Source organism: Passer montanus, unplaced genomic scaffold (genome assembly GCF_014805655.1).
Source record: "Passer montanus isolate IOZ18808 unplaced genomic scaffold, ASM1480565v1 scaffold42, whole genome shotgun sequence".
Taxonomy (NCBI): Eukaryota; Metazoa; Chordata; class Aves; order Passeriformes; family Passeridae; genus Passer; species Passer montanus.
Window position 1 is genome coordinate 2,859,162 of NW_024369041.1, and position 21,354 is coordinate 2,880,515.

Here is a 21,354-nt window from a genome sequence, read left to right on the forward strand (position 1 = left end):
GTATCATGGAGTTGTAGTTTAGGATGCTTCCTCAGAAACTCACCCTGAAGTGATCTGTGTTTTTCTTGTCCCTTGACTGGTATTGGGGAATTTAAAATCTTGGGCTCTTATTAATTGATAAAAAGCGTATTTTGCATTTCTACATCTCTTGCCTTGATGTCAACATTTGAAAGGAAAAAAAACCTCTTTTAGCTGAATAGTTTTGAGAATAAAAAATGCCCCAAACCAGATCTCTGAACTGGAGTTGAAAGCCTTCTAATTACCCGGGCAAGAGCAGAAATTATGATTCATGAATCATTCAGAACAAGCATGCTTTTAATCCTCTTCCTGATTATACTTTTTAGTTGGCATGCTGGAAACACTCTCCTTCCTCAGTTCATTTTCTTGGTGATGAGTTTCTGTCTGCTAGAACCAGAGTTGAGCTGCTCCTTCTTCCCTGGCTCTGAAATGTTCATATTTTTAAATTTGATTCTTTAATCATGGCAAATCTGCAGTTTTCTAATGCAAAGGAAACATGTCATCTTCAATGTTAAAAGATGCATGATTATATCACTATTGATTTTCACTGAGAAACCCCTTTAATTTAGCATATTTATATTTGTATGAAGTGCAGTTGAACTTTTGCCGTACTTAATTTGGTGGTAGCCTAATTATACAGTTCAATACAATCTAATAATCCAGGCTGAAGTACAGGACATTAGAAGATTTTTCTTTGTGATTTAGCTGGCAGCAAACACTAATCTTTGTGGTTGTTATCTGAGAAAGACATCTGAATCTATAGCAGTATTTGTCTTTTCCTGGCACTCAATTCCTGCCTTCTCTGTGTGTCAGGGTTTTCTTTATTGTTTCCGGTTCTTCTGGGCTCCAGACATTCATCTTCATTTCTGTGGTTTTTCCCTTCTCTCTGTGACTCACGGCAATAACTTATTTTCCTTTTAGGTTGGTAAACAACACACTGATGTGTATTCTGAATGTGATGTGGGACGTTGCTGTTAGATCAGAAGCACTGACTCAGCTTTCTTTAGCCAGCAAGTGGCCAGTTGCTGATTCACTTTGACAAATGTCTGGTTTATAGTGGACAGTGGCAAATTCGAGAGTATTTAAGGAACTCCTGAATAAAATCACATTTCCTTTTATATTCTTTAAAGTCTGATACAAGCACAACTAGAGGGAGAAAGTGTCTGTTTAAAGAGTGACCTTGATAATTTAAAAGAATACATTCTATGATACAAAAGAAATTTGGATGCTACTCCAGTGTGAGAAGTTACCTAATAAACTGACTTCATTCTTGGCACAGCAACTGAGTAGTTAAATCAGTAATACAGTTATCTCTCCTTGCTTTATTACTCTACCTCATATATTTATATATAAAGTTACAGAAAAATTTCTTGCTTGTTTTGCATGTGTGCATATTTTCTTGATTTGTGGTACAGAGTGCTCTTTTAGACTGCATAAAAACCGCCTTTACTAATGAACCTGGATCTCTAATTACCACAGTACAATTTTCCCCCATTCCTCCTCCTTTCTTTGTCTAGTGACTAAAAGGTGATGAATCCAAGTCATCAGTCATCACCAGCATCAGTCTGTTCCAGTAGCAGTTTATATTTCTATTCTGCTCTTGCTGTTAATACACTTTACATGAAAGCTTTAATAACAGCAGAAATTAAAACAAGGGGAGTCACAGTGACTTGTAGAGACAGACAATGTTAATTTATTTCACGATTCTTACTCACTTGCTTTCTGAAACAGGAAGACAATAATCCCTCCTTAGCAGGATAGAATCTTGCCTGTCACTGATATCTAGAGAGGCTGGTTCTAAAGCCCTGTATGTTTGAAGATTACAAATAGGATAATGCTGTGAGTATACAACCTTAATACATGAAGATGGGCAGGAATAATCAGATAAGAAAGAATGGGTGTTTATGCTTTTAAAATTACCACTTTCTATTCAGTAGATTTTTTTTGTAAAGGAAATCTGCTGCTGCTGACAAACAAATGTAAATGGAAGAAGGACTATTTTTCATTAAAAAATAGGGGTTTTATTAAATAAGAATTGTTTGTTATGCATGGATTCAGGATGTGAAAACTGGTAGAGTCAATGCAACTGAAGTAAGCCAAAGTTGTGCCATGAACCTGACTTTTTCCTAGCCCTTTTTTAGTTCTCTATTAATCAAAGTAACATTTCCTAAAGGAAAAATGTAAATTTGTACTTGGATATGTTTCTAAATCTCTGGATAGATTACTTGGTTTGCTATATCAAGTCTTAGTCTTTCTTTCTTTGCAAATGGGTATTGGAAAGGAAGTTTCATCATCTAATGTTGGATATGCAGCAGTCTTTATTGATATCTGCTCCTCTTGGAGAAACTTTCTGTTCATAGGGAAGAAGGTTATCTGATCCTATCCTTTCAAGACTGTTGAAAATCACCTTGCAAAAACTTTGGTAAATCACACAATGTCTGAAGCCTTGTAGACTTTCTGAATTTCTGTTCATTCCTGAAAAGTTTTCATAGTTTTGACATTTGTTCTTCACAGACATTTACCTTCCTGGCTTAATAACTGTTTTCTTAATTTTCATACCTCTACAATGACACCACTACTGGACAAAATTGAAAATAAATGAAAAACTGAAAAAAAATATAATAGAAAAGGTGAAGTGATGAATCACATGTTTGAGTGAATAACTACAGCAAAGGATCACCTAGTAAAGTACAGAGTACCTTCAGAACACTTGAACTGCCAAGGAGCAACTTTAGGATGTCCTTTTGTGAAGGATTTATCTGTGGAATCCCAACAACAGAGAACTATCACAGGGTATAAGATGTATTCTGTTGCAATGAGATTCTACTCATTGCAGTATTATAAACATAGCAGTGTCCTGGTGAATTGCAGAAATCTTGAATCTTTAGATTTGGATTTTCAGAACTACCTGTAACTTTTCTGGCTACTTATTTTATTTATTCCTTATCCCTTAAAATGGATTAATATGTAAAATAAATCAGCACTGCATGACTGAAGTTGGTGGATACATATATTTTGGGGAATTTAAAAAGCGGTGAAAAATTTTGTTTAAAATAGTTTCGTGGTTTATCATTTAGCCATGGGTTTCCTTCTGGCTTCCTGTTTGTTTGTCTCAAGCAGTTGTTTCATCTTGTCTTTCTTGAATTTTATTGGCTTTTACACCTGGTCAATTATCTTTGCTGGGAAATGCCATTTGTTTTATGTCTGTACAGGACCTAGCACAAATAGGGCCTAACCTTGTCAAATCTCTGGTTGCAAACAGCAATATTAATAATTAAAAATGGCACAGCAAAATTGGATTGAGACTGGAGTTTGTATGAAATGTAATAGTCAATGTAATAAAAGACAGTCTTTAACATATAAATGGGTTTGAGAAGATACAGCGTAATCAAATTCTACTGCATTTTTTAGTACTTTTCATGTCATGTCTCCCAAGGTGCTTTACAGCACAATAATCATAATTAACTCTGGATTTAATCAGTGAACTAGTGCAGTAATCCACAAAGTGGGACAGTGAGTTAAAAGAGCTTGATGTTGGTGAGGACCCCAGCGACTGTGCTATAATTCATGAGGAGATGTCCCTGAAACCCATCAATGCTGGGTGTGTCAGAGTGCATGGGGAGACAGTTCCATGTTCCAGGGAAGCAGCTGGAACAAAGTCCATTTCTTTGGGAGCATAGTAATCTGAAGATGGGAGGGCTGGGATGTGTACTTTGTTTTACGGTGATACTAAGAAATCATAAGAGGAATTTATATCGCATTTTCTGGTTTGCTTCAGTTTTGCTTTAATAAATGTTTGTGAGTGCAAATATCTCTCAAACATGAACTCTGAATTGCAAGTACTGGTTTCTTGGCAACCACATCAGGACTTTGCTATTTGCAGCTAGAAAGGAGGGTGCATTTTAAAACAGTCTGCAAATTTAGAGGTTTTGATGGCATTCATGGTAACCAAGCTCTTAGGTTTGTTCTTAGTCCTCAGACCCCTAAGGGCACTACACTGTTGATGTAGTGAGTGCCAAAGTAAACTTGAATTACTTAAGGTTCTCCTGCTTATTAGAAGACAGTCTTTAAAATACAAATTTTGCTATTAAGAATGTTTCAGACCAGGCGTGTTCAATAAACTACTTGTATAAAGTGTTTCAGATGGATAATGATGGGCACTTTCCATGTCACCTGGAGATGATGATGACAGGACGTGAGGAGTGTTCCTGTGAACAACCCCTGGGAGAGGAGGAAGAGGTTGTTCAGGTATAGAAAGGATCAGTGTGGGAGGGGTAAAGGACATTGGATGCAGTAATATGACCCATGCAATTTCAAGTGTAGTTTTCCTCTTCTTTCTATCTTCCTCTTTCATCTTACTGCCTCAAATCTAGGGAGTGTATTCGCTGCCTTGGATCTCTGTGGAGCACAGATACTGATGAATATCAGGCAGAATAGGCAATATTCCAGTTGCTATCCAGATACCTGATATGCAAGCAGTACAATTTCAAGTCTTAAATATGTTTTTCTTTGTATATGATTTACATAAATTGTTCTTTAAAATTATTAGTGTCTGTGAAAAATTCATTTTAAGTATTTATTATTGTGAACAATTAGAATGATTTATATTAAGATGTTATTGCTGTCTGAGCAATAAAATCTGTGGTTATGAGAACTGGCTCTGAATTTACAAGATACTGATTCTGCTGAAGTTCAGATGAAGAAAAGAGGAAGGTCAGTGAGAGGAGGAAAGTGAGATATTTTCATTCTCTTGTTGTGGATGTTGGTGCAGGCTCTAGAATCTATGTTCTAAATGTGTTGGATCAAGGTTTTAGACTGTGAGCTTTTAGGATCTAAGAGAGTTTTAAAATTATACCATGAGGGATTTATACCCTACTTGAATAAATGTTGAAGAGTAGTAATAAAACAGCATAATTGTCATGACTGCATCAAAGATTCTTATAAAGCTTCTTATTTTGTTGCACTGCAATATAAATGCCCCAGCACATTTAACAAATGGGAATGAATTGATCTTCTTGAACCTTCAGAGAATGGATAATTTTCCTACAGATAAGGAACCCCCAAGAGACAGTTTAACAAATGGGAATGAATTGATCTTGTACCTTCAGAGAATGGATAATTTTCCTACAGATAAGGAACCCCCAAGAGACATTTCTAAAGGAGTCAGTCCAGTCATTTACAGTGCGGTCACAGCTGGGAACCAGGTTTCATTCTTCATTACCCTGACACCTTTCCTCACTCTACCCCTCTTTGCTCCTCTTCAGCCCATTTTTTTGGAGTTAGGCCCCTTTGAAGCCATGTGTATTTTTTTTTCTTTTTCTTAGTCTCAATACAATTTTCCTTCTTTATAAGCAGTGCTTATATAACTCTTGAGGGGTTTAGTGGTGTTGTCTGGTTCAAAGATGCAGAACTTCTTAAGCCAGAGAACCATGACTACATACATATCTACACAGTGAAGAAGAAATTACACTCCCTTCTTACCTGGAACTTCTAATGTCTCCCTAGACTGCTGATGGATGCAGCCACTGCATCATTTCTTTCCCAAGCTCCCTCTGCATGAAGCAAACTTTTACCCATATATTTATTATTTATTAACTAAAACATTTATTATTTTTCTTATTCTTTTCAGAATCTCTTGCCACAATTACTAAATTATGTATGTTTATGGATATGTTAGTTTGTGCAGATAAGAAGAACAGTACAGGTTTCAATTTTCAGAATTAGAATAAAATCTAGCTACATATCTCAAACAGCATACCCAGATGAAGTGTCTCTTGTGCTAAAGCAAATAGTGTTACTTTTTACTGCTGCCTCCTGGAAAAGGGCCATGTTTTTGAGATGAAATCCAGCATCTCAAATGAATTTTTTATATAACTTGATGTAGCAGGATTCATTTTCTCCATCATCTAATGGATCATGTTTATTGAATCAGACAAATTCGAGAATCTGAGCTTTCAGATGTAGAGGGTAAAAAATTGCCTGTGTTTGTTTGGCATCATCGATTTATCAAGATTTTAATCTTGTGCAGATACTTCTAGACTGAGTTTCCATCCCTTTGTGAAAGTTCCATTATCTTAAATCTTTAAAGTCTAGTATTGAGGAAAAAATGATGTTTAGGAAAACCACCAGAAATATTTTACAGAATTTTTATAGGACTGCTATAAAGTAAATGAGTGGTTATTGTGTTTCTGTACATTATTTTGATTCAGTGACTAAGGAGAATATGACTTCTTGAAGGAAAAAATAGCTTTGATCAAGCTTTAGCAAGGTGAGTAACAAAACTTCTGCAGTTCTGCCTCTCTTAAAGATGCGGATACTCAGCTCTTTGAGCTAAAGATCTTTTCTTCTCTTGAGAGATTTTTGCACTGACAGCACTTCTGGCTTAACTGTCTGTCTGGTAGTGTAAAGACTGATTGCTCCCATCACCGTACGACAGAACCTGCCTATTTGCACCTGACACTCTCCTTTGTGAACACTCTGGAATACTGCATCTCCCCAGCAGGAAAATTGACCTTGTTGCACTGAAATCAACTGGGAGAGTTACCAGTGACTGCAGCAGTAGCTGGGTCAAGCCCAGGGTTAAATTCTTTTTGCCCCCACATTGAATCCAGCAGCGTTCTGTTACAGGATTTCTGGCAGCTTTGCCCATGCCATAGACAGGCCTGGAAGGGAGGGCATTTGGGGCTGGCAGAGAACTCCACGTGCAGAGCAGGTGCGGGCTCATCAAACAGCAATGAGAGGCAGCCGGGAATGGGCAGCACCTGGGGCAGGAACTGGTAACACCTGGGCAGGGCATTAATTTGCAACACCTGGGGTGGAGGTGGCCTTGCTGCAGCAGAACACTGAGGGTACTCAAGAGAGGTGGTTGTCTGCTGGAGGACTGCCTGCTTTTCTTCCTTCAAACAACAGCTTTCAGGTCAGATTTCTGTGGTTTAGGAGTTGATGGTATATCTTGTCTTTGTGGGTAACAAATAAGACTTGTTTGCTCTGTTTTGGGTCACTTTTGCTTATTGTGAGCATACGTTTTTATATATCAGATTGGTTTGTGTTTGTGGGCTAGGTATAGCATAAATCCTTTCTAGGACTGTCTCAGAGTGACAAGATTGATGTGTAGAAAGTATCTGAGCTGGAAAGAGTTAAGCCTGAGCTAGAAGACTGACAAAAACTTCTCCAAGTTTCAGACCTAGCCCCTTTTGGGCAGGGGATTGTTACTTACCTGATATTTAGAGGTGTTGGCTGTCTGTCTGGAAACTGTGGACAGGTAACTGTTGTGCTTCCAAGAAGGCAATTCTATTGTGTGCCCAATAGATATCGCATGTAATATTTTAAAGTAAAATCCACTAGATTTCATATTGGTTGATTTCATGCAGCTTGGCTTTTTCCTTGGCTCTTAATTGTTAGTAAACTAGACTGAGATCAAGATTTTTGTGTGTTTTGTGGAATACTAGTGGACAAGACAGATTTTGAATGATGTGTACTACAAATCACTTTGGCTTTATCTGTTTTTGTGCTGGGTGACAGATATTACAGCCAGTACTCGATTGGTTCATTCTCTCCTGCCTGTTTAATGAAACCCTTTGCACCAGTGAAAAGTGCATGTAAAAAGTAGGGAGCAAAGCCTAACTCTTAATTGTGCTACGAACATAAGAAACAAATACAAATTGGAAGTGAGTACATTGATATTCATGGTTCTCCTGTAACAATATCCCTTTTAGAAAACTAGAGCATATATAGCTAGGAGGTTGGTTGGAAAAGCTTGGCTGGGCATCTGCTAAGCTCTAGTATTAGGAAACTAAGACCAAATGTTTTTAAAGCACCAGCTGAATCTTATTGTGGTTTGTAATTAGGTACAGCTCTCTCACATTTAACAGACGCTTCATTTTTATTCTGCCTTTCCTAGAGACTTTTTTCATACAAATTACAAGGGTTTGAAATGAAACAAGGTGTATGCTCTGGGGCTTTAATTGCTGGCCATTAGTAAACAGAAGTTTCTTTGCATTAAGTTATTGTGGAAGCTTCTTTATAACTGTTCAGGGGTATAGTTTGCTTTTGTTTGGGGGGATTGTTTCACCTTTTGTAAATGCTAATGGCACACTTTGAATTACAAGGATTTATTTCAGAGGCTGTAAAAACTGTGAGATATCTATCAGCTGAAAGGCAGCTCAGTGTTCCTAAACTAGCAGTGTGTAAATGAGCTCTTAGACTGTATTTTTTGAGCTCTGTGAAGTGCTGTAGGGTGCACGCGTCCAGCTGTGAAGGATTACTGTTGATCCCACTAGCTCATCTAGAGAGAGGTTTTTATTTTAGCTCCCACTTTGAAAGACTGATTCCTGTCTTGATGGGGTACATACATAATTGTAATCCATTGATTACTTTACTTCTTACTATTCATATGCAGTATTGATTTATCAGCCATAAGCTTTGATCACTGTCATCTCTGAAAGCTCTTATCTGGAGTGCCCCTCATAATGAGAGAGTTTATACTGCTGTTACCTGTCTCTGGTGCGGTAAAATGGGTTGCTTTGCCTCCAAAAACACATCTCTCCTGAAGGGTGGAAGGACTGATGGGTGCAATTGTTTGGGGGGGTTACTGTAGCTGCCTGTTAGGAAGTATTTTTTTTCCTATTAGACAAGTTTGCTGCCATTGAAATCCAACCTTAAGTAGCTCTGGGAAGGGAAAAATGAGAATAATTAAATCAATGATAAGTGGTCTGCAGACTGCCCTTGGGAACTCTAGCCAAGCCTTCAGCTCCTAATAAAAACCCATTTCCACTTTGCACCCAGAGCAGAAATTGAGGTATCTCCTCTAGCCCTAAAATAAGGAGAAACAAACTCAGCCAATTGAAATCAAGTCTGAGCTAGGGGTTTCTTCTTACTGCCTTCAAGTAAGAATGCGGGAGGCTGCAATTGTTCAAATATTATAAGGTGTGTTAGAGATTTTGGCTTTCTTTCTTAATTTCTCCACTTTTCATTTCCATGACTTAACATCTTCCCTGGTGGATTTATGCAAAATTTCAGGCATCAGGTGCCACCCAAGCATTCCGCAGTATAGGGCAGTGTGTTAGCAATGGATTTTTGGGTACACTTCAGCACAAGAGATTTGAGCTACCAGAAGCTGTCTTGTCCAGAAGCTGAGGCATAACACGCTTGAATAAACAAGTATTTTGTTTTTCCTACACGCTGTGCCAAGTAAATTTAAAACTTATAATTTTTAATTAAAATTCAAAATTAAATCTTATTTTTTAAAGTAATTTCATCAGACCTTTTCTTCTTACATTTAATGCGTTAGCTATAGATCTATGTTGCTAGAGGAGCTCTTGCTAAATTTTTTTAAGGTTTACCCATAACAGTCTTAGTACTTTAAAGATTATGTTCTGTAGTTTTAGTCTTAAGCTGAGGATGTAAGCTTATTGCTTTAGCCTTCTAGCAAAGAAAAAAAAAAAAGTTTTTTTTCTTATATCAAGTTGGGATTGGTTATGACTTTTTGTAGAGCTCTTAAAAGCTGAGGCCTGCATGGAAGCTGATGCTTATGATGCAAAGACTGATAGCAATATACCTCCAAAGAAGTTAAGTTTGAGCTCTTGACATAATAGCTTTCTGCAAGTTCATCTTGGACTGATTTTATGCTTTGGAAGGTGAGAAATGGATGATGCAGTGGAGAGCCAGGTGAAGTGTGTGAGGGGCTGTGATTGAGAGCCAGGCAAAGTGTGTGAGGGGCTGTGAAAGCAGCACATGTGCTGTAATTGCCTTTGGACCAGCCTCTCTTCAGCACACGTGAAAGCTGTGAGATTAATTTCTTGTACTAATGCAGGTGGACATTCTCTGCACATTCTCTTGGGAAACCTTCAACAAAAAATAATGATATCACAACACGGACTTAAGTGTGTGAGTGTATAGATGTGAGTTTAAATCACTAGGTTAATTTTTAAATCAGTCTCTGCTCCAGTTAGTACCTTTTGGTTTGTGTCATGAAGCAATTTCAGACTTCACAAACCAGGCTTTTTCAAATTAAATTCAACAGGAAGATGCTCTCCAGGAGCACTCCTGAAGCTGATAAGGGGCAGTTAGCCCACGGCACTGGATCAGTGCTAGTCCCAAGTAAAGCCTTTGTAATCCTATTCTGGGAGCACTTGGTGATCAGCACCAGCTGGTTCAGTGCTCAGAGTGCAAGATCTCCTCACACTGTCTTCAGTTACTTGCTAGTATAGATAAAGCATTGGAATTAATTAATATTTTTTTTTAAAAGGAGAGTGGGTTTTTTTGGACTGAAGTTGAGGGATGGAGGATAAGTGTGAAGTATGTATTCAAATGAATTTAAAGGATTAGAAATGTTTCTCATTTGAATAAACTATTTATACGTGGATTTTTATTATTTTAATAAGGCTAGATAAAAATCTTGCCTCTGTCACAAAGGACAAGCGATGATTATGGCAGCACTACTCCATCAGACAGTAGTCAGTGGAACATGTAGGGCACTTCCCTGAGATGGGAGAAAGATCTTTTAATCTCTTTTTGATAAAACTTAAACATCTTTCAGGAAGAAGGTAAATGCCAGCTACATAAGTGATGGGAGGGGAGGTAGTGGCAGTTATTTTGCATTTGCCATTTCTCACAGAGGGCTTCTGCTTTGCACACAAACATTTGTATGTTTTGTAGACAAAGAAAGTGAAGGAGAATAACTCTACCCCAGATAATCAGCCCCCAGGTCCCAGTCTGCACTCCAGTCTTCTGGTGCAAAATGGGGCAGCTTTAGCAATTTACATTGCACAAGTCATGTTCTTAATAATGACAGTTAATTTGAGTCCCACTTCTATGTCTGTGTCTAAAAGAATGTTTAAAGACAGTGATAGTTTGAATTCCACAAGATTAGGCAGATGCAGATGAGGGGTGGGGGGAGGGTGAGGCAAGCCCCAAACTCAGTAATTAAGGTTACGTGAGTGTATCGCTTTCATCTTCCCTTCTACTGTTCCAATTTTACTCTATATCACATTTTATGGATTCTTTTTAATCTGTCTCCTGGGTGATATATTTTTTTCCTGAGAGCTTGTTGTGCCATTGTGACTGTGGGGGATAGTGTGCCATTTCTCCTTTCCTGCCGCTATTTATTCAGAAAGATGAATTGTGATTTTTCTGTGCTGTTTCTAGTTTGAGAGCATGCCAGAGCTTTTTAGGGTCCAACATGCCTGGTGTCCTTTTGCTGTGGAGCTGGACTATCCCTTTTGCAGTAATGAAGAGCTGTTTGCTGTAGGGGGAACAGGAATCCAGCATACAGGAAAAATCACATATACCCATGATATTAGCAATTTTTGTAGGTCTTTTGTGCCTTAAAATAGCATGAAAACTGTGAAAGGAGCACTAGATGAAAGTACTGTCAATTGAAATACAAAACTATGTATCCTCACCAGAAGTTACAATAAAGTCTTGTCATAAATGATGCATTTTTTATGCAGAACTAATTTTTTTTTGCCTCATAACATAGGATGCTACCATTTATTAAGGAAGTAAACCAAAGGGTAGTGATTCCTGAGCACCTTTATTTGATGCGAATTAAATTCTTTAAAAGGGTTATTTCTGTATTTTGTTTTTTTTAATGAAAACATTTTCTTTCACAAGACAACTGGATAATTCAGTGTTTTCAGGATTATATTTTTTCAGAGGTTAAATAATGCTGAGTAGCCAAAAAGGAGAATAGTATAACTTATTCTGATTTTTATATGTGCATATAATTGGGGGTCTTTATGTTTAAGCATACATACACAGTTATTTACAAAAATGTGAAGTTTAATATGATTTTGAGAACTTCTAGCATACACAACATAGTATAATTATAGAACAGGAACATATACTGTGATTTATGCTAATTCTAGCTAACAAATGCTTTTCATATTACTTTTAAAATTGCATCTTGTTTTCCAAGAAAAATTTGTTTGTGCGTACAGCTCTATATCCTCTTCTCTTGTAGTCTGGTTGACTTTCAGCTGCACTTGACAGGAGAGCAAAACCAAAGAAGAGAGGGCTGTTTGGGGAGATCCTGCTAGGATTCCCTGCTGTGAAGGAGGCCCTGTGCTTGGAGCAGGGACTTTCCTGTTTTTACCACAACAGAATTTCAGCAGCAGGTGAACTGTCTTGTTTGCTTCTTGGCCATGGAATCCCTTGTATTTCCTGAATTAGTTTATGATTTTGATTCCAGAATTGGCTCCTATTAGGACACAAATCCATTGGAAATTACTCTGACTAGTTTTCCTACTTACAGAACTACTTGTTATACTCCACACTCATTTATTCCCCCTCACCTTGCCTGTTGAAGCCACCAGAGCAGTAAAGATCTACTCTTGCTTTCAGAAAAATACATTTTAGAAAGTGTGTTTTGTTAAAGTTATAGGTGGATCACAACATATAGAATAACTATAGAGAGAATAACTTGAGTTAATTATGGGTTTTATTTGATCATCTTGCTAAATTTATCTCAGAACAACTGAGCAATACTTGAAGAAATAAAAACTATACTTCAAAAGTTTTTTCTAGGTTACTTCAAAGTTTGGTGGTGCTGGTACCAGCTTTTTACAGCTCTTCTCTAAGATGTGTGTCAGTTTGCATGCAACTAGATGGAGAGGGGAGAGTCCTTCATGGCATTTGATGTTGAATGACATGAGGAAGAAACTTCTTTATGTGCAGGGTGGCAGAGCATGGGAACAGCTGCCCTGGGAGGTGTGGGGTTCTGTGATTCTGTGATATTTGTTAAACCATCAGCAAAACATTTTGTTCTTTGGAAGGGAAATGTAGCTGGGAAAATAGTCTGCATTTATAATAAAGATGATTTACTACTCATTTTGTAGGGGACTGGGCTTGAGGAGAAGGAGGTTTTTAACTTTTTTGGAAGCAACTCAAGGACTACACATTTCAGTAGTAGTGATGTATTATTCAAGGGAGAGAGAGGCTAACCTCATAAAGCAGTGGGAGAGATATTGAGCTCTTTATTGTTCCATGGAACAATACATGAGGCAGATTACAAATGTTTTGGAGGGCTGGAATCTTGGATGCTGGATTGTTTGATAAAGTACTCATGAGCTGAACAGAGTTGAATGCAAAACACCCAGCTGTTCCATGCTGTGAACTGACGTGTTCAGAGAGCTTGCAACTGTACTTAGAGTTGGTGCTTTATGTGCAAGGCTTTCAGTCTTGGATAGGGCATTGGAAGCTGAGCTGTAGTGCACTGCATAAATCCTCTGCTCTTGTGGAGTGAATGCTGAGGAACTGATATTTACAGATTTTCAGCTATGACAGATCTCTGACAGGAATTATGTGAGGGAGCCAACCCAATACTAAAGTTTGCTGGTTGATCTGGTCCAAGGGGTTTTTGGGTACCACCAGAATTGTGTTTATATTTATGTGGTCCCTCAGTAGTTGCTGTGGAAGACCCTGGCTTTGCAAAACATATACACTTGTGCTAAAGTTCTGAAAAGGGCTTATCATGCTTCAAACAGAACGTGCTGAGGTCTCACTTATGTCATTATTACAATTGTATAAATGACTTTTGATAAGGCAGTAAATAACCTCTGATTGTCATCTTTGGTCAAGGAATGTAAACAATAAAAGTTGGGCCTTTCGGAAATGATTTTTACAGGTTTATCTGCTTAAAACCTACTTCACTTCTTTAAACTGAATGAGACACGTTTTGTTACATTGAAATCCTCATGCACAATGCCTTCCAGAATAGTCCATGGGTTATTTGTCCAGGTACTGAGCAGGGATGCAAGTCAAGGCCTTGTGTGACATCAAGAGGAGCCACATGCCTCTGAGTTTAATGTTTGTGCCTTTGTCCAAGAATCCTTGTGAAGCTTTCTGAGAAAAAGAGAAAAGGAAAGTGGGGAAATGAGCAAGTACTACTGGGCTTTTGCAGCCAAAACTGAAATTTTGAATTTTGCCCCAAACTCAGCCCAAAAGTTCTCTCTATCTTTCTCCCCTTTTTCTCTCTTGGATCTGCTGGAAATATGAACTAAAGAGGGAAGAGGTAGCTCTTCTTTTTTTGAGACAGAAGGTGTGGAGATTGGCTTGATCTACTTTGGTTGACCTATGGATTAATGAAATGGAGACACAGACTTATTTGGAAAATAACCCTTAAATTTCTAAATAAAATTGTCACTGTCATCTGTTCTATATCTGCTCTTTAATGCCCAATCTCTGAGTGGAAAGCTGTTTGTCTACCTTCCAAATATTTGTGCTTTGCTAATCATTCGTTTCAGCATACTTGTTGCTTGCCTGGGTGTGTCAGGACTTTTGTATGCTTTCTTTCTTATGTGGGGTTCTTATAATTTGTTTGTAATTTTTTTTTTGTTTTGGTCTTGTTTGTTTGGATTTTTTAATCCAAACAGTCTTTATCAGACATTTGGCTTCTGTTCTACTTATTTTTTTACTTCAAAATATCACTCTAAATTTGGAATATTTTCTTCAAGATATTGTGTTATAGGAAGTGACTGCTCTTCTAGCAACATGTTTGCTTGTATGAGAAAGTTGTTACAGCTTTCTGCTCTTGCATTTGCCACAAAACTCCATGTATGTGAATGTTAATGGCTTATCTTTGAAATTAAGAATGCAATGACATTTATACGTAGTGTAGGATTTATTTCAAATCCTGAGTACTTTCTCTTGTTGGGAAAATATATGCTTTAAAGCTACTGTGCTTGATTAGGATTGTATGATGTGGGCTAAGCTGTTAGATTTAATTTGAATAGACACCTTCTGACAATTGTCTGCATCTTACTGACAAATGGTTCTCAAGTTCTTTTTTCTTTAAAGAGAAATATAATACAGCTTTTTTTTTTTTTAGATAACTACACTAAGTGCTATTTCACCTATTTAAAAACTAAGTATTTTTAGTTTCCTTACACTTGTTCAGCTGGTCTTTTAAAAGATAGAGATGAATGCTGTGCAAAACAGATGTGAATACCTTGGTGAAAAAAGGTAGATAAGATTTTAAAAAACAAGGAAGTTAATATGATAAAAGCATAATTTTCAACTACAAAGATTAGTTCTTCAAGATAAGTATCTTAAAATTATCTGGAGAATACATGTTATTAATAGTAGAATATTTATTAAAAAAATTCTAAAGCTCTCTGAGGAAAATGTTTGATTAGGTCATAGATCCTAATCTATCTGTGTAGCTTAGAGCTGGTTTGATCAGAGCTAAATCTCTGTAGTTGCCCTTTGTTCTCATGAAGCAGTATAAAGTCTATTTATTTGAAGTTCTTTATTGGTGTTTGTCCTCTCTTCCCTGTAAATAACCTTATCCACTTAATTCAAGTATTTTAAATACAAAAGAAAGAGGAGAATTAGAGAGAAACCATTCCAAACATTGGAAGAAAGGTATTCTAGGTTTGCATGGGGAGTTTTTATTGCTAAGTAAAAATTTTCTTCTGCATGATAGCAGAAATGAGTAGTAATCTATGACATTAAAATTTATGATGCTCTAGGTTTGACTTTTTTGTGAAATTTCTAATTCATTGTAAGTTTTTGCTAACCAATTAAAACCTATTTTTAAAATGAAATGTTTGCTCTAAAGTTGTTCTTTTTGTACTATATTCTTAGAATAAATTATAATGTTGATGTTATATTCGGTAACATAGGCTATAAATGGATTAAGACATGTCCAAATGTATCTTAAATTATTAAGCACTGTTCTACCAAACTAGTTTATTCCCTATTCTTTTACAGATTAGAGGTGTTGAAATATTCTATGTTTTTTTTTCCTGTTTGTTTTTTAATCTGATAATTTCCTTCTTCCCTGCTACCTATAAAGCCTCTCTTCACTAATAACTGGACTCCAAGGGAGGGGAAAATGAAAACTTATAAATTTTAAAACATCTCATAAAAGAGATGTAAACCAGCCTTATGATCTATAAAAACGTTACAGATTGTAAATCATCTATCTGGGGACCTTCCAAAGCGAGATACAAGCGTTGCTGCTTATTGGGCAGTTCCCATCCCTAATTGCATGGGGGTTTAGGATGCTAAAGCTGTAACCTGTAAATGGAACAATACTGAATGTAGTCTTTTTTTTTTCTTTTCTTGGAGCTGAGAATACCATTTATGTTTTTTTAAAATCTAGGGTTGGCCCAGTGGAATGGAATGAAACATTGTGGTAAACAAACCTTGTAAAAATCTGTGGATCTTTCAGGGATTTAGGGTTGTTAGAGATGTTAGGGTGAATATAGCCTCTACTGGATGGCATATATACAAAAATATTAGCAGTATATTAACAGAAGATTAAATGTTTCGACTCCATCATACTTGGGATTCTTGCCTTTTGCACACTTCTGTTGGTTTAATAGAAACTCCTGTTGTCACTTGTAACAACAAAATCTGATGTGCTCTTCACAATTTTTAGGTCCACTACCCCTATTTTGAGGTCCACTAGCCCTATTTCCTTTTACTTAGAAGGTGTTACTTGTTAATTTTTTGCTTTGTTGGTTTTTATTGCCTTGTGTAAAAAGGTCTTGATTAACCAAAGGGAAAATTGTAACCTGTGAATCCAGATACAGGTTGTGTTCTCCAAGTTTTGTCCCTGAGCTGCCTCAGTCCTCGGGGAATTGCTGCAGGAGAGATGAGGTCACTTGCTTGCTGAGGTCTTTAGCTTCTCTGTGGAGAGGTATAAAGGTGACAGTTCTAATGAGGGTGTTTTTCTGTGGCCTTGTGCTCAAAGGACCTAAATGCAATCACCCCTTGCAGACATGTCAGAGCAGACCCCAGAGAGCAGAGCTGGTGAGATTCTGCTGTCAGAGTTGACATCATTTATCACCTCAAGATCAGGCATCAGATAACAATCTTTGGTGTTGACTTGGACAGAATTCAAACTACTGACCTATAGAAAAAACAAACAAACAAAGCCACCATTTTTTAGTAGAATTTTTACTACCAAAGTTCTCTTTAAAGCTTGGCAGTCTTGCTGTCACTAGCAGTCTTTGCACTGCAGGCACAGCACTGATCTTCCCTTTGTGTGTGTAATGCAGGTAGGGAACAAGGCGTATGAGATGAGTGGCTGTGCTCTCCAGGAGAGCATCCCTGTCTCGTTTTGTACAGAAAAACTAAAGCTCCAGATGACTAGAGATTATGTGCAACTCAAATCAGTCAAGTCTTTGTTAGTTTGAAAAGCTCTTGTGTTTTTCTGATGTCTTCATCTGTGTCAATTGGTAGAGATTCCTGATCATTGATCAGTGGAGATTACATGGTGATGGAGAAAAAATTTTCATTTGACGGGCTTTCATATGACAAATTGTAAAAGATTGTCACTCTGGGGTGTGGTGGGGGAAGTGGGTGGGAATAAAAGAGGAAGGAGTCTGGATGTATGTGAAATTCTATGGTATTCATCACTGCATGCACTTCACAATGTCGTTGTTATCCAAGATAAAAAGGGTACTACGGAAGAAAGGATTCTTCTCTGTTGTGAACTCTGAAAACACCCATAGGAGGTTCTACTTCTCTCTCAGTACAATAGGAGTAGAGTTTAAAATAATTTAGACAAGTGAGTTTCTGTTCAGTTGTTAGAAAATTTTTAGTCCGTTCTTGTTAGGGGACTGGAGGGCTGTTCACAGGTATCTCTTCAACTTTCTTTTTCAAGAAAACTGCTTCTGTGCTAGGAAGTTCTTGAACTTAACCTACAGCTGCTAATTATCCCAACCAACTCTGCTGTCCTTGGCTGAATGTCCAAGAGGACACTTGTCCAGCTGTGGTTGTGCTGTGTCCAGCCCATGTACTGAAGATAACAGTAACTGAGGCTGAGAAATTTCTTGGCTATTGGTATGGAGCAGGGGGGTTGTGCGGTGGATTTTTTTTCTCAGCACAGCAATGTGACATGAGAAATTTGTTGCTTTTCTTTCATTCTTTTATTTCTAGTTAGAACAAGCATTGGCCACCTGTAAGTAGTTTTTACTGAACTGAGTCTTCTGTTGACATCATGGAAAAACAAAATGCAAGGTTAGTAGACCAGATGATTATATAGGAGGACTGTGTCTCCATATTATGCTCAGAACAATGCACAGTCTTGTTTTTTTTTGTGTGTTTTGTTTTGTTTTTCCTCCTTCTTCTGTGATTTAGTGAAAACTTAGTTTTCATTGCAAGCCTGTTCCTGAATAAGTCTTTGTCATATTTCTACCCAAAACTCTCTTTTGGTGATCTAACCTACTCCTGCAGTGAATCAGCCAGTTATGACTGATTTAGAGTTAAAGGATCAGGGGATTGGTGGGATAAGAAGCCGAGTTCCCCACTGCCAAACATGCTGTTACCTCATATAGAGGATATTGGTTCAAAAATGGCTACCACAGAACACTTTTCAATGATACACACCTGTATCAGATACTTAAATGTGACAAAAACCCTTTTCCTGTAATGAAGATTTCATTTTTTAATGGTTTTTGCCTTTTGGAAATAGTCTGTGTTCTCACCTCCATGCTGGTGATGGTTCAGATGGAGGAATATGCTTTATTTTCATCTCATAGAGATCACTGAAGGGTGCTGGGCTGATGAAAGTACCAGTACCTGGATCAGATGCTTTCTCATTGATGTGACAAAACTGCATGCCAGGTTGCAAGCACAGGGAGACAGATGAGCCAGAAAGGTTAATTACTTCTCATTTTCTTACCCTTATGTTTATTTCAAATGCTCATCTCTTTCAGTACCTCAAGGTGGCCAATTAATCTTCCATGCTTTTGTTTCTACCCAAAAGAATGGCTGTGGTGTGTCTGGCTGTTCCTGACAAAGGTGTGAAGAGTTCTGTAGTGAGGAAGAATACCAAAAAGAATAGAAAACCATTTTGCTTTCAGAAGCCTGTTTGAGGGCTTGTTTAAAGCTAAAACTTGTAGTGATCTTAGCATGAAAGTTCTTCCACCAGGAAGATTGTGGGTAATGCTTGAAGAGACCCTGGTCTCTACCTTTCTTCAGAATAGAGTAATTTCATTCCCTGCAAGCTGTATTCAGAAGGAAGGCTTTCAAATAGAGACCCAGCCCCAGGGAGCCGAGCCACCTCCCTGAGTACATTGTCTGTACTTCTCAGCTTCTCTGCTGTTAAATGATTTGCATCACAGTGGTTTTGTCACTGCGAGCTCTGACTCTCCCTAGCTGCATGGAACATGTGATGGAGCTCTGCTTGTTCTCTCACTATTTATCTTCATAGCTCCATGAAAACAGGGTAAATCAGTGTGAGTTTCTCCTGTGGTGCCCTTCAATCTAAAGTAAGGTGCGTTTGTATGTGGGTTTTTTTAATGCTTATTGCCCTCTATTGCATTTTCTGTCATCTGAAAATACTTTGAGAACCTGTGCAGAGAATGAAATTGTCTAACAGAATTTCTTCCTGACCTCTGCAGCCACAACTAACTGGTTTTTCCCTGTCTGCTACATCAGAAACAAAAATAACTTATTAAAGCTAATGTAAGAAAAGCTTTCATATTGTTTTCTTTTTAAATTTCTTGTCTGTTTTTTTTTTTAAATAAAAAATTTGCATGCTGCAGAGTGGTGTTCATGTTGCTCAGTGTTCAATTTCACTGTCAGAAAGTTGCCTCTTAGCTGGCAAAGAATCAGTAATTTATCAGAAAATTTATGTCAAAACCATGTCAGCACGAAGTCACCCTGCAGAATGAGAAGTTTAGGAAGTTCAATTATTAGAAGTTGTGTCTAGCAAGTGAAGGCCAAGTACTTTACATGAGAAGACCTCACAACTTATGGAAAGAGATGTTTCTGTGATCTTGATCATAAAATAATTAGATTTTTAAATTTTTTTTTAATAGCAGACCTCTTTTTTTCTTGCTCCATCTTTTCCTTTGCAGTTAAAAAGTATTATTCAGAACAATCAATGATAGACCCTTTTGGACATATCCATGTCTTGAAAAGCATAGTTGTAATAATACTTCACCGTGCTGTGCCTGTGGTGTGGTGTTGATAAGAAAAAAGGAAGAGAAACAAAATAGTAAAATGTTTTTTTGATGCAGATATCTTGTTCTTAGTGGGAATTCTAAGCAGTCCTCTCCATGTAGCTCACAGCTTACCTTAAATTCATTGAAGGGAGCTCTTCAATGGGTTGGTTACTCAGGAAAAGTGGTTTTGGTCAACCAATATGATGAAATTCTGTGAAAACGGATATCCTGTGAAGCTCTGAATGATTCTAGTGAAGCTTCCCTGGATTGATAGACCTGCTCCTAAATCTGACAATTTACATTGTGTTTACTTTTGTACAGGGCAGAAGTGATTTCAGGTGAGGGAATGCTGAATTGCTAACATGCAAGTACCTGGAAAACTTGGCTTACTCCTCTTTGGGTAAGATGGAAGGCTATGTCTCCAAAATTGAGAAACATTACTGTATGGCTGCTCGCCTCATGAGATGAGGATATGCTTTGTAGGCTTTGTCATGTTTGGAGGAAGGACGTGGTGATGGAATTACTGCATTGAGCACAGGTGGTTTCAGTAGTACTCAGATAACCAGCATGATGGTAGGTTAGGGGAAAGGTTGTTGTGAGATATGTGTAGTCTAAAAGGATATTTATTTTCAAGATGTGACCTGCAAAAATGTGGAATTATTTCCAAATACGTTTTTGCCTGCCTTTGCTTCTTACCTCACATTTGGAAGGCATTCATTCATGTCATGCTGTGATGCAGAATATCATGCAACAGAAGAGCTGGGAAAGAGGCTGTCCTCTATAGGATTTGGTTTCATATGTATTTGCTCTTTATTGTTGCACTCTGCAAGTTTAATCTGTTGAGGCCTTCCATTAATAAATACCATTTTATCAGCTACAGTATTGAGGTAGTGAGAAATAGTTGGGTTGTTTAGCAGGTTGAATGCTAAGCATGAACTTGGGAAATTTCTTCAGCTTTGTGTCAGCTGCTTTGACTCTTTGGGGCATGAAATGTCCAGTTTACTTTGTCATTGTTAAGTCCCTTCCCCTTCGGAATAGGGTTGTTATTACTGTTTTTGATTGTTTCAAGATCTGTTTGAATGTCTCATACAAGGAAATACTGTTTTACTCTTCTTCAAGTTGCAATTTAATGGGCCTTTCTATTGTTGTTTTATTAAAAAATAGAGACCTCAATAGTCAGTGCTTTTTTGATTACTTTCCCATTCCTGCCAGGGAATTTCCCTGGACTTGAATTTGATTCATAACTGTGAAGAAACCTGATTTTTTTTTTTTTTTTACCTGTTCTCATTCTGCAGTAGAAGTTAAGATTTGAAAAGCAAGGCTTCTCATACCCTTTTACCTGCAGGCCTTTGATTATTGAAGTACAGGGCTGGTCTCTACTGTACGGGATTTAGAATGGGCATAATGAAGCTGGTGGGGAGTGGTGAAAGATTTC

At 37.6% G+C, this 21,354-nt stretch overlaps 1 protein-coding gene across 8 annotated transcripts in view; it reads left to right on the forward strand.

Moving 5' to 3' along the window:
- GRID1 (glutamate ionotropic receptor delta type subunit 1) overlaps window positions 1-21,354 on the forward strand; it is a 538,060-nt gene that overhangs the window by 152,343 nt on the left and 364,363 nt on the right. Inside the window, exon 1 of one of the 8 annotated variants that reach the window (XM_039719742.1) lies at window positions 6,853-6,934. The exons of 6 other annotated variants lie outside the window; for them this stretch is intronic. The gene's annotated coding sequence lies outside the window, so the exon portion shown is untranslated. Of the gene's footprint in view, window positions 1-6,852; window positions 6,935-21,354 lie in introns of those variants that run through there. One more of the 8 variants, XM_039719743.1, reaches the window with a different exon arrangement.